We start from the raw sequence: 13,775 nt of genomic DNA on the forward strand, positions 1-13,775 counted from the left end.
CACTAGAAACTTAAAATTTTAGAAACAATTACATGAACTTTACCATTGAAATAAATTGATGATGATTAGTTTTGAATGGCGCTGCCTTTTTTTTTCCCAATAAAAAGGTGTAAATTACACTGATCTCTCTTAGAATTAGAGAAAATACAACAAGTCTGATATTTTTAGCATATTATACTGACTTCCCTTTTAGTTTGGGTTAAGGGGTGGGAATAATGCAAATGATATAAAGATGTAATGATAAATAAAATAAAATTTGCATTTCAATGAAAAAGGGAAAGCAACATCATTTTTTTTCTATTCATATGACTAACGTATTATTGACCAAAATAAAAAAAACACTAAGTGTTATATAAACTAAAATTTTAGAAGTGTTCAATATAATTATGTCAAATTTATATGATTTGTTATATTATTTTCAAATGTCACGAGATCTGTTTATTCTCAATTGATTAAAATAGTTAAAAAGTAAAAAAAAAAAAAGAATAAATTACACCGGTGATCCCTCAAGTTTGGTTCTTGTGTCAGTTTATTCCCTATCATTTCAATTATAACGCATTTGACCCTACATTTTATAATTTGTGTCAATAAAGGACAATCGATAACAGTGGTTAAAGTTTTGGATGGAAAATAATCATGTGCAAATCAAATGATCGTTTTTTATGACAAAATAGATAATTCACAAGCAATCTCTGAACAAACCCACTAAGTCTATTCATATTGAGTTAACCGGGTGGTTTAACAGCCACCAGCCACCCATGGCACCACTCAACACTCCCACCAAACACCAGCCTAGTCCTACCATTCACGGTAAATAAAATCAAAACCAAATCAATGTCTTACATAAACCAAATCAAACCCAAGAGAGAGTAAAGGAATTGCAGGCGGATTGGGGCTACTACAGCTACCGAAGTGCCTCATACCTATATCTTGTCATTTTGGATGAGCTTGCATGAAGCAGAGTGGGTCTTGTTGAGCATACAATGATGGTGGAACAAAGTTTTGACACAAAGAGGGAGTTGTTGCTAGTTTTGAGTTTTTAAAATCTGATTTTTGAAAAGTTTTGAAAGTAAATTTGATAAAACGAAATGAAAAAATAATGGAGTGTTTTAATTTTTTATTTGTTTTTTACCAATCTCAATTTTGATAACATTGTTGTAATTGTTCAACCTAACATTAGCAGCTTTGCGATTACTTATTCCAGAAGAAAAATTTGCTGTAGTTACCAATCTTTCCATTGTTGTCATCGTTTGAAGAAGACCCTTTGGAGCTCCAATGCCCATTGGCGCTGACATACTCTGTTCTAGTTGCTGACTTGCTCTCCGGATATAGACGGTGTGATACGCTGCAATTGGGTGCTCCGTAAAAGAGTGTTGCTATTAGCCCCATTAATTATTTTGGAATCCATTTTTTTGGATTCTCACTTATAATATCTTTCCCTAAATAATATCAAAATTATCCTTGTGAAAACATTCCATCCGTTCAATTGAATGCACACCCCCACGCCCAAAAAATCTCTCCTAAAAATCCTAACAAAACCCATGTAAGTGATTACTATTTCATTTCCACATACTTGTTCATGACATGAGAAAATAAATGTAGGGTTTTTAATCTTTAATCCTTAGAATATATCAGCAATGAATTGGGTTGGGGTTTTTGTGTCACACCCCAAATCCAGGCATGATCGGCCGTAGCCCACAGGAACTTAGCCCAAGGCACACGTAAGCCTAAACACGAATCCAATATTCCAAAGAATAAATGTAACTATAGTCCAAAAATAAATAAATCAAAACTCAATCCAGTTACAAGTCACAAGTATAAACGGCAAAACCAACCCTAATCAATACCATCCAAACCAATGAGATATAAACAGCCCCCACATAATAGAATAATTCTAAATGAACCTCAACAAAAAAATATGCACAAACTTGACATAACAATCTAAAAAATAAACATAAAAAAAATTTATGTCCTAGAGATCCATGTAATTGAGTCCCCACTATGCCATGAGTCCACTCTAAGTCCTTCTATCACCTGAAAATGATAAACAACTAAGTCAGTTGATAGTGCAGTGTAACGCCCTCAAAATAAACCCATTATATGTATATCATCGACATGCATTATTTAAAGAAAACAATTTATTAATTCATTCATCAGAATATTACTAAATAAAAACATTACATGTAACATCAAATTAAATGCCCTATGGGCTTACATCTTTCCAAGCCAACACTTGGACACAAAATATGAGTTCTAACTCAAATACAAATAAAGCCCTAGGCTTGATTATTTATCAAATAAAAACAAACAACTAAAGATAGTCTTCACAATCCAAATCCTTCCAAGCTAAGTCCTGGGAGGTAGCTTATCACCTGGACCTGAAAATGATGTTCCCATAAAGGGTGAGCCACAGCCCAGTAGAAATATACTAAACCAAATATAAACATTGAATAAAGCATCAGTATTTAATAGATGGTTAACCAGGATAATCAATTACATCATCAAACAGTCTCATGACACTAATGTCTAAACTCGTTTTACTTTCCAACATTATCAATACGGCTCAGAACCTGGCCAAACTTACAACAGTGAACTATATAGATATCATATTCACATTCTTCCAATGTCAACAAACAATTGAGACTCAGGCTCAAATCAAAACACTTCATACTTCCAGTTTGATACACATTTTAGTGCTGTATCAATAAAACACTTCAATATAAATAAGCACACATAAAAGTGATGCTAATGGAGTCCATCCCCTATCTCCTCCCAAACAAAATCTGGTTTAGAGGTCCATCCCCTATCTTCCCCTAAACCGTGGAGTACATCCCCTATCTCCTCCCACACAAAACAATGTATGCAAACACATATCATATACAACACACAATCAATACACATAATGTCTGTATCAATTCAGCAGTCAAAATTGATGACTTAATCAATGATTAGTTTCAGTTATTCCTTTTCCACATGCAGTGTCTACAACAAGCACGACTATCCTCCACCGATAGCCCAACACAGTTATTTCTAGACTTGGAAACAAATATACCAACAATTCATTAGGTGAGTGATATAAATTATCCAACTACACCATTTAATCAATAAATTTCCCAATTTCATGAATTTAACCAAATTCCCCAATTCCCTTAAATTAATTATACAAATTAATTAATTAATACAACTAGGGTTTTTCCCAAAATTATCAAAGTAACCCCAACATATCAATATACCAAAACTTAGAACAAAACTTATAAAATGGAGTAGGAAATCCCTACCTCGAAGAAATAGCCCCAAAAGAGAAGGTGGAGATGAAGACCCAAACTTCAAAGTGCTCTAAACTACCAACAATTCAGATTAAATGGAAGCCCTCGACCCACTCTATCTTTTTAATAAAGGATCTAAGGTAGAAACTCACTCTAAGTAGATCAATCCTAAGAGAGAAGGTGTGTAGAGGGAGAGAGAACTCGTACCTAGGGTTTTGGAATCTGAAAGTGGATGAAAAACTGATCTGAAACACGCTGCTGCCTATTTAAACCTGACAGGCTCGCTCGAGCGAAGACTTGGTCGCTCGAGCGACCAGACACAGAAAAGCTACGCTCGAGCCAAGGAAGCCTTGCTCGAGCCAACAACCCAAAAGCTCGCTCGAGCGAAAGAAATCTCGCTCGAGCGAAGAACTCAAACCCTCAGGTCTATAACCAGACACACGCTCGAGCGAAGGAACTCTCGCTCGAGCGAAGAACGAACTAACTCGCTCAAGCGAAGAAAAGCTCGCTCGAGCCAAAAACCTCTGCTCTCAGGTCTTACTTCAAAACGCAATCCTCGCTCGATCGAAGAAACCCTGGCTCGAGCGACGGACCAAAACAAAGAGCTCGCTCGAGCGAAGAACTGCTCGCTCGAGCGAAGGGTCAAAATTCTGGGCAGCAACTCTTTGCTCCCAAGCTCAACCAACCTGCTACAAACCTGCCCATTGCATCCCCCAACTCAGAAATAGGAAATTAAAGGACGGTAACAATCATAATACAATGGCAGGAGCTACGGAACCTAAGTCCGGATACAATAATCAAATGGGAAAAGACCGGGGTCGCTATACGCAGTGAGTAGAAACATAGATAGTAAATATAGTTTTGAAAACATGGTTCAATTCCAAAATAAGATATATATCACAGAAATTAGATTGACATACAATTTTGATAAAGATAATTTGTTTCAAAAAGAAGATTCCACAGTTCAACAATTAAAATACTTATGTCTCTCAAGAATATAACAAATGACATTCCCCACTTAAAACAGATTACAACATGATCATCAATAATTTTTTGGGTATCAAGAATAGCAGGTAACAAGCCACAAAGTTCTTAAGGCAATAAGCCCATTGGATCCAATATCGAACCAAGAGTCATCCTCGAGGTGGCAACCTGGGTTTTTTCTCTAAGACGATCCGATTGAAGGTTACCTAGCCTAGCCCGGGTCTTTTCCTTATAATCGTTGAGCACTACAGTCATCACAGCCCAACCCAGATCTGTTCCCTAGTGGCCAAAGTCACCATATATAGTGGAATAATTTCCTTGGACTTTTATATGCAAATGGTCCCAATAATCAATACAATTTAGTTTCGCAAAACATGGTAGTTCACCATTATGAACATGAGACCATAACAAATAGTTATAGTATGCCAAGTTTAAATATGTTTCAGAAATAATTTGATTCCATTGATAATATAATAATTTGTCAAAACAGTTTAGTCCTGAAACAACAATTTAACTTTCCAACAGTTAAGGATAAGGGAACATTTACAAAAATATGTAGCATGCAACTACTTGAAAACGGAATAATGTAATCCTAGAATAGAGTATGAAAATCCAACTAGTACCCTGAACCAAGTATGAAAACTACACGTCACTACTAATGCAAAAATACTAAAAAGAATAACAAACTAAGTATCATAGACTAAAGCGCACTAACACAGCTCAACCCCATTCACCATTACTCTTAAATAATACCTAAGTTCATGTTCTTCAAGGTCTAAAATTACCCAAGACATGGGTTCAGATCGAAACTTAATTAAAAGTAACTTTAAGATAAAAATAGAATTTTAAACAAGTTTTCTCGATTTATTTGCTAACTTTGTAAATTAAAAACCCACTCCACGCTATTCAAAAAATTCCAAAACCCTCCAGATATCAACTAATATATCCTAAGTTGCAAACCCAATTGGTTTTACTTGATTTGCTTATCAAAATAAATATTTACAATTAATTATATCCAAACAAGTTGTTTTCTGCAGCATTTTAAAGAAATTAATGGTTCTCTTAGTATACATGAGCAATCAATGCAAGGCCAAAATTTAAGAAACTAGACTCATAACCAGTTCTAATGACTCATAATTTTCAGATTTATACCCAAAGAGAACGACGCTTTCAAAGTTACTGTTTTGTACTAGTTTTCTAGACAGATTTGAACACATCAGTTTATATAGATTTTGACTCTCAAAAATTATAAAATAAATCTGATATGAAATTCAATATTTAATTAAGCTACTATAAAAATTTCAATTTAAAATTCATTTGCTTACTATATTTTCTTGATTTTTAAGTTTATAGTTATGTTCAGAATTTCACACTTATAAATTGCACCCTCAACTTTATGTACCCGTTTAATTCCTTAAACTACATTAAAAAAAAAAAAAAAGACATTCACAAACAGTGGTGGCCAAGTACTCCTACCTATCCCACGTTTCACTCACAAGGTCTACCATTACAAGCAAAAACACTCATTGATTATAACCCATGCCATATACTTGTTTTTCACACATCCACTATACCCATTAACTATTCCACACCAACTATTAACCTGATAGATATTCAAGCCACCTAGTCTGTTAACCTTTCATTCCTTCTTCCAATGAATGCACAAAAACATATATACAAAATAACTATATTTACAGAATATTAGTTTCTACCTTGGAGATGGAATTATTCAACCACCAAACTATAGTTCTTCAATTTTCACCAAAAGCTGCGCCTATCTCCTCTTCTCTCTGGACTTCATGGATGCTAGTTCAATATTACGAGAGTTTAGGATTACCCACACACTTCATATAATCTCTTTTCCTTTTCCTTTTCTTTTATTTATACAAAATAACTCTCTTTTCCTTTTTCTTTTCTTTTATTTATTATTATTATTAGCTTTTAGAATTATGGACTTCCATAACAAATTTATTCATAGTTTAAAATTAATTAAAATATTCTCTAATAATATTTAATTTGCACTTTGATATTTACCGCCCAAATGTTTGAGACTTGTAAAATTATTATTATTATTATTATTATTTATTTATCGGGTTCTCACATTTTGTGCTTGAGAAAGAAGAAGAAGAGCCAAGTGTGATTATTGTCAATTGTCCTGACAAGACTGGCATGGGTTGTGATCTCTGCCGCCTCATCCTTTTCTTCGGTTTGAGTATTGTCAAAGTTGGTTATCTGCTCCCAAACAAATAAGAAGTGTTTGGTTACCTGCTCCCGAACAAATAAATAATATTCGGGCCTGTATTCTCAAATTTCGGTCATATATTCTGGAGTTCAGTCCTAAAAAAATGACGAATAGTTATTATTATTTTTGCCATTTTTTTTAAGAAACTTACCATTATAAGGCCAATCTCCTCTGAGCTAAAAACACCATCAAAGTTATGAACCTCCTCTGAGCTTTTATTGTTGTACTCCTCTCATCTCATAGAGTTGTGGTTGTCGAAAAAAATTTCACTCATTATTATTGCTGGAGAAGGATAGGTAATCAGATGGTTGCCACCGTTACCACCAGAATATTGCCGCCAACGAATTTTCAATGTTTTGAGGGTAGGTAGGTTTTGAAGGTGGGATTTGGGAAAGATGGATGGGTGGTGATGAAGGTGGGTGCTCTCATAAACCCTAATTCATGATGTACTGGGTATATGGGCTTAGTTGTGAGATGGGATGTCCCAAAATTTAAAAATTTATTTATGATTATGTCAAACATATTTTTAAATTATTAGCATAAAATATACATAATTTTGAAAGCAAATATTGACATTTTATAATTGAAATAATAAAATAAAAATTTATTACATTTGTTCAAAATTCACTGAATAAATAAAATATATTATAACTAAAATCTAAATTGTTGTGAGTCTTCTATCAGTATTCTTGCATTGTCAACATGATAATTAGTATTATAATTGATAAACAACACATATATTATGTATTTATAAAATGTTATACTTACATATTATATATTTTTTTTTTACTTTCTAAAAGGTATAGACAGTCTTCAGATCAATCTATATTTAAAATAAAGGTCAAGCACGATGCTCAATCTAGTTGACGTAGAATTGTTAGTACATGTATGATAAATGCATAGGCACGGTCTTGGCATGAGGCAATATAATCTTTAATCATTCTAACTCCATTATCCTATAAAATTTTGGAATTATAACATTGTGTTTGAATAGGTAAGAATAAGTTTTGTTATAATAAATTTTATAATTTCCTGCCTTTGATCTCATATTCTTCAAATATGATGGTTGACATCGCAAAATAAACTCTGCCAATTTTCTTGAATGGTGAGATTTATTGAACCAATCCTGTAACAACCCCGACCTATAATTAACTATTAAACCGTGATTAAGGATGCCAAAGAAGTAATTAAGAAGAAATTCTACATTAATTGCATGTATATTGCATTATATGTGTTTCTATTTGTTTATCATAAAAATATCTGTTTGTGTTTTCGTTTTGTTTTGTGAATTGACGGCCTTATTGGCATCCGATCATGAAATTGATTTGGTTTATGTGTTATTTGCGATTTGTATAAAATTGTGGTAGATTTAATTGAAGTTCGATTCGGAGCGAATTAAATCAGAATAAGTAATGTTAATTTGATTAACTTAATTAAGCCTTCTTAATTGAGCTTATATAAGGCTAATTTGACTCCATTAGTTCATTTTACACCTTCACTTCATACTCTTTAAGCACAAAACCTGGGAGAGAGAGAGAAGGAAGAAAATTGAGATCAAAGGCTAGAAAAATGATACTTGCTAGGAATTGGTGGAGACTTGAAGAGAATTTGGAAGGTTCAGCTTCTACACTTGTGAATTTCAGACTCTAGGTAAGAATTTTTGTTCTTAAGCTTTGTAATCAAGACTTTAGTGCAAGAATTCTAGATAATGAAGTGTTTAAGCATGAGAATTGAGTAAAAATCAAGGAATGCAACTCATCTTATACATCCATGCATAATCTATGGATTTCAAGCGTTGATTTCAACTAATTCTCATATGCAAGGACTTATTTTTACTCAATTTTGGGAGCTCATTGTGGTTTTGTACTCTACCACTTCATTTGTACATGTCTTAGAAACTTTGAACCTAAGTGAATACATGCATGATATGTATACATAAAATTCCTGGTTTGTTTTGAAGAATTCACTTGCTTTTGGTCTTTGATTTTGCGAAATGGTTTTGAATTCATGAAGTTTGACAAGTTTATACAAGTTTCCTTCAGTTTTTGGCCCTAAAGATCATGAATTTTAGCTTTGAATTCGAGTTTTGAGCTTGAGAGCAAATTTGGAAATTCCAAAATTCTACTCCTCCGCTTGAGCGACAAATTCTGTGCTCGAGTGACCACTCTGTGTTTTGTACCTCCGCTGGAGTGACCAAAAGTTGGCTCAAGCTTAAAATGTATGCTCCTAGAAGTTTACACATTTTTGTAGACTGCTCGAGCGACAGGAGTATCGCTCGAGTAAAGACCTCAGTCTCATACTCGAGTGGCCGTCGAGCAGAGAAATCAAGCAACCAGTACTTTTGCAGAGTTTACAGACCGCTTCAGCGAAGGAAGTTGCGCTCGAGCGACCACTCACATTTTTGAACCTCCACTTGAGCGAGAGAAGCTGCGCTCGAGCGAAGGCCCTATTTTCAGCAATTTTGCTAAGTGTGTCAAAGTGCATTTTGGCATCCTCATTGCATCCTAGGCATTCCTAGGCCATGATTAAGACACAACAATGAGGGTAAGACTTAGAAACACACTAAAAACGAAATAAAACAAGTTAAGCATTATCCGGATGTGTGTTCCAATGTGTGTGTCAGTTATGTTTGTGTAGGTCACACGCCACAAGTTATTTGATTTATTTGCTCTACCTGTTCTGCAAGTGGAGCCCTCTGTGAGTAATAACTTAGTAAAGTTATGTTCAACTTTATCTATTTTCTATATGATGAAATAAGATCTATTTTCTGAAATGTTATATTCTGTACAATGAATGATTGTCCAATTTCTAACAAGTATTTGTAGCATCCTTAGCATATGGCCCTTGCCCGGGGGTAATAATACCGTGGTCACATGGCCCTCGCCCGGGGGTAACAATATCGTGGCTTAAGCATGTTATCTGTTCCCGGTACTGGAGGTTCTTTTATGGAACTGGTCAAGAATGACCGTTAATGCTCTGTATTTGATCTGTTAGTGCTAATGGATATACCATGTATGATTAAGAATGAATTCTGATTTCTGTATATGATTTTGGACAAGAATACGAATTATGACTCTGTTTCTACTTTCTGAATCTGTTATGAGACATCATTCATTTAACCATTTACTTTGTTATTATTCACTAGGCTTTTACTCCCTATTTATATTATGTATGTAGGTGAGCAGGCATGTGACTAGGCCTAAGTTGTTGCTTGAAGAGTTTTGGGTCAGTCAGCCACCGTGCCTCCTGGGGAGGTTTCTGTCTACGAAGTCAAGTTTTGTGTATCGTATAAATGACATTTTTGTTATGTTTTTGTCTATTTGTACATTGGGTTAAGTCTTTTATGATACTATCTGTATGGTGATGCATGACGTATGGAAGTTTGACATTATATATATAAATAAGTTTTAAATTTTCTGTCCCATGTACGTCTACACAGCTGTATGGACATTGTATTTTATATATTTGCTTCCGCAACCCCTTATATTTTGTTATTTTGTTTAGAGGCCTTTGATAATCTTAGGATTACTGGCCAATTACGATGCTAAACGCATAGGAGCGGATTTGGATTGTGACAAGTCCTGTCTTTGACCACAATGTTAAGTCAATTGATAGTTAAAAAACACAATTAATTTTTTTTTCAAAAAACACAGTGAGTTAAAAAAAAGCAATTACAAATTTTTTTTTTTCAAAATACAATCTAATCATCATCAATAATGGGTACTTTATGTGAACCTAATGAATACAATCCATTTTTTTTTTCAAAAAATACAGTGAGTTAAAAATTAAATAAGAAATTAGGTTAATTGATAGTTAAAAAATACAATTTTTTTTTTTCAAAAAACACAATGAGTTAAAAAACCAATTATATTTTTTTTTCCAAAATACAATCTAATCATCATCAATAATGGATACTTTATGTGAACCTAGTGAATACAATCCATTTTTTTCCAAAAAGCACAGAGAGTTAAAAATCAAGTCACAAATTAAGTCAATTGATAGTTAAAAAACACAATAAATTTTTTTTTTTGAAAAAAAAAACGCAATCAGTTAAAAAATGAAATTATAATTTTTTTTTGTTAGACAAAATACAAATCACAATTTTTTTTTCTTTTTTTCCTTTCTTCTTTTTTTTTTTTTGGTTTAGATCTGCCAAACACTTGGAAAGAATGGTTGAGTATTTGGGTTTAAGTTTGGTTGTTTTACAATTGTTATGCTATCTTTGTAGTTGTTTACATTTATCTAATCTAATTACAATCATATTTTCTCATAATAAAAAAAAATAAATGAAAAAAAAGAACCACTAAAAAATAAATAAAAAGATTACTTACAAGTTTTGAAACTTTCTCTTTGTGACTGTTTAAGTTTATCTAACCACAATCACATTTTTCTCATAATAAAAATAAATAAATGAAAAAAAAAAGATCCACTGGAAAATAAATGAAAAGATTGCTTATAGGTTTTGAAACTCTCTCTATCTTGGTTTGTCCTTCTAGTATAACAGATAATTGAATAATTATGTGTTATAGATAGATAGATGTGCTGCCAGTGGAAATGGAAAAAGGTTGCAATAGGTATGGGAGAGTTGAAATGCTATGTATGAGAGAAGTCAAAAAGGCTTGGGAGATGTCAATAAGTGCTGAGGTTTTTTTTTTTTTAAATCAAAAAATTAGGAAATTAAGATTGGGATATTGGAGCTCTCACAAAACTTATGGATTAAAAACACATTGACTTCTCCGAAGCCAATTGATAGTTGAAAAACAAAATCATTTTTTTTTTAAAAAAAAAAACACAATGAATTAAAAAAATCAATTACAATTTTTGTTTTTTTTTTCAAACTACAATCCAATCATCATTAATGATGGGTACTTTATGTGAACCTAATGAATATAATCCTTTTTTTTTTTTTTCAAAAATCACAATGAGTTAAAAATCAAATCACAAATTAGGACAATTGATAGTTAAAAAACACAATAATTTCTTTTCAAAAAATACAGTGAGTTAAAAAACTCAATTACAAATTTTTTTTTTTCCCAAAATACAATCTGATCATCATCAAGAATGGATATGTTATGTGAACCTAATGAATACAATCCATTTTTATTTTCAAAAAACACAATGAGTTAAAAATCAAATTAATAAATGAATTAACTCAATTGATAGTTAAAACACAGAGATTGTCACAACCCAAACAACACAGAGATCGTCACAACCCAAACAATTTTTCTGATCATGTGATCGAAATGGAGTGTAAAAAAATACAATCAGTTAAAAAATGTGATCAAAATGGAGTACAAGGAAACACAATAACATTTTTGTTCATAACAAAAAAACGCAATGAAGTCAATAGATAGTTAAAAAACACAATCATTTTTTTTTTTCAAAAACCACAGTGAGTTAAAAAATCAAATTATAAATTTTTTTTGCCAGACAAAATACAAAATTTTTTAATTGATGTTTAAAAAACACAATCATTTACAATTTTTTTTTCTTCAAAAAACACTTTGAGTTAAAACCCAATCACAAATTAAATTAATTGATAGTTAAAAAATACAATCATTTTTTTTTTTCAAAAAACACAATGAATTAAAACCCCACCACAAATTAAGTCAATTGGTAGTTAAAAATACAATCATATTTTTGCTCATAAAAAAAAAAAAAAACATATTGAGTTAAAAACCCAATCACAAATTAAGTTAATTGATAATTAAAAAACACAATAATTTATTTTTTAAAAAACACAGTTAAAATGATCAATTACAATTTTTTTTTTTCAAAATACAATCTAATCATCATCAATAATTCATCATCAATAATGGGTATTTTATGTGAACCTAATGAATACAATCCATTTTTTTTTTTCAAAAAATACAGTGAGTTAAAAAGCAAATCACAAATTAAGTCAATTGATAGTTAAAAAACACAATGAGTTAAAAAAAAATGCAATCTAATCATCATCAATAATTGGTACTTTATGTGAACCTAATGAATACAATCCATTCTTTTCCCAAAAAACACAGTAAGTTGAAAATCAGATCACAAATTAAGTCAATTGATAGTTGAAAAACACAATATTAAAAAAACACAATGAGTTAAAAAATCAAATTATAAATTATTTTTTGCTAGACAAAATACAAATCGCAATTTTTTTAGGGGTTGTAGATATGCCGAACACTTGGAAAGAATGGTTGAGTATTTGGGTTTAAGTTTGGTTGTTTTACAGTTGTTATGATATCTTTGTGACTATTCATGTTTATCTAACTACAATCACATTTTTTTCATAATAAAAAAAATAAATGAAAAAAAAATAACCATTGAAAAATAAATGAGAAGATTACTTACAGACTTTAAAACTTTCTATTTCTCATAATAAAAATAAATAAATGAAAAAAAAGAATCATTGAAAAATAAATGAAAAGATTACCTATAGGCTTTGAAACTTTCTCTTTTATCTCGGTTTGCGCTGACTTGGTTTGTTCTTCTGGTATAAAAAATAAGTGAAGAATTATGTGTTATAGATAGATAGATGTGCTACTGATAGAAGTGGAAAAGGTTACAATAGGTATGAAGTTGAAAATACTATGTATAGGAGAAGTCGAAAAAGTTTGGGAGAAGTCAATAAGTGCTGTTTTTTTTTTAAATCAAAAAATTAGGAAATTAAGATTGAGATATTGGAGCTCCCACAAGGCTTGTAGGATAGAAACCCCATTTTCCTTATATAATATATAGATAGATAGATTCCCACTTAAAACTAAAATTTCAAAATTTTTGGATTTGAAATGTAGCGCCCTCAAAATAACGACGATAAATCAACCCAAGAGATTCATGAGCATAATAGAAAATGTTATACTTTCATTCATCAGAGTTTATATTACAAGAGATATTACATGCATTATACTTTCATAAATGTTCATTCTGAAACTACAGCATGTAACACTAAGTGATTAAAACAAAATAAACGCCCTACGGGCTTACATCTTTCCAAGATATCACTTGGTTACAACAAAAGAGTCCTAAGCTCTATACATGTAAAGCCCTTGGCTTCAATTAACATTTAAACACAAAATTAAAAAAACAAAGCCTCCAACCTCTAAGTCCTCCTAGGCTATCCTCTTGGAGGAGGCATGCCACATGTAATTGATATTGGTTTCCCAAGTAGGGTGAGCCAAAGCCCAGTAGAGATATACTAACACAATATATGAAGTGTAACAACCCTTGTCACTGTTTACCAATTAACCACTGATTACTGCTAAACTAAGACTGATTATGACTGATAATTGAAT

Source organism: Camellia sinensis, chromosome 8 (genome assembly GCF_055761805.1).
Source record: "Camellia sinensis isolate YWXY chromosome 8, ASM5576180v1, whole genome shotgun sequence".
Classification (NCBI taxonomy): Eukaryota; Viridiplantae; Streptophyta; class Magnoliopsida; order Ericales; family Theaceae; genus Camellia; species Camellia sinensis.